The following is a 1350-nucleotide window of genomic DNA, read 5'->3' on the forward strand; positions in this document are numbered from 1 at the left end:
AAAAAATATGATCAGAATATCAACTTGCATAATAATTATGCATGCACTGTATTTGTCCTCTTCTGCTGTCGAGGTAATGCAAGAAATGTTGTGATTGGTTGTCAAGGCAGCCAATCAGAATTTAGCAGCCTCGGTCTCTGATTGGCTGGAATTATGGCACATTGTAACTCTGGGTTGTGTTGAGCGCGCGCGAGCTGTTGGCATTTAGAGAGCACTGAGGGCGGGCATCAGGTGAGCAAGCTAGTGAAACATTGCACGCGCAAAAGAGAAGGTCAGCACTATAGACTGTATAAACACATGGACGTAGTGTCCGTGACGTCACCCGTGGGTTTCCGAAAAGCGTTTTTGAAGCCTAAAGTAGGCAGAGCCGGCCATCGCCATCTTGGGAGCGCGTCACTCCCGGATAATTGAAAATGGGCAAAGAGGCGGGAGCTGGTTGCTGAAGCCCACCTAGCTTGACGGTGGTGACAGCAGCGGCAATCCACCGGTCACTCAAGTGGCCACGCCCTTAATTATGCAGAACTTTAAGGCTTAATATAATTTAAACGGATGAGTTATAAAAAAAATCACCCCCCTCACAGTTGTCATGAAGGGTAAAATTAGCTATATAGACCAAAATCGTTTTTTGAACCAGGCTGTAAGCATGTTTTTTTCTGCTGTAAAGTTGTGCATTTTAATATGGGGAGTCTATGGGACTGACTCCTTTTTGCAGCCAGCCTGTAGTGGCCAGTTGATGAATTACAGTTTAAGTCACTTCCGTGTTGTCTTCACGAGAGAGAGCGGGAGGTTGCCGCTTGGTCTGCACACATCCAAAAACTTATTTTAAATGCAAAATTGATTTTCGTGCGCTCTAAATACTTTCTTCTTTGAGAGACAAACATTTTCTCCACAAAACTCAGTTTACGCGTGTGCAAAACGCACTTTTGCGCGCTCAATATGATCTTTCGTGCGCAGAATTGTAATCCCATACACCGCACACACACTCTGCTCCGGTCCAGAGACACGATAGCACGGAGCGGTGTCTTTTTTATTTTTTTAAAAACAGGACTTTTTAACATATGAATAAAATATCATTTTTCAAACATTTTATTTTTCAAAATTTTTCTCTAAACAATGTAATGTGACATGACAAAATACAAAATTCACAAAACTGTTTTTTTCCTGGTAGTCAGGATGATATAGGCTTATGCTTTATTTATAGTTTCCCTTTATTCGAAATATTCCCGAACGTGTTAACAATATCATGAAATATCTCGATTCTCAAATATGTGAAAGTAAATGCATTTTGCACCTTTATAGATTAATTGATCTATAACAGGCAGATGGGCAAAGTACCCTAATAGTGTAATC

Source organism: Sinocyclocheilus grahami, unplaced genomic scaffold (genome assembly GCF_001515645.1).
Source record: "Sinocyclocheilus grahami isolate Dianchi unplaced genomic scaffold, SAMN03320097.WGS_v1.1 scaffold324.1, whole genome shotgun sequence".
Taxonomy (NCBI): domain Eukaryota; kingdom Metazoa; phylum Chordata; class Actinopteri; order Cypriniformes; family Cyprinidae; genus Sinocyclocheilus; species Sinocyclocheilus grahami.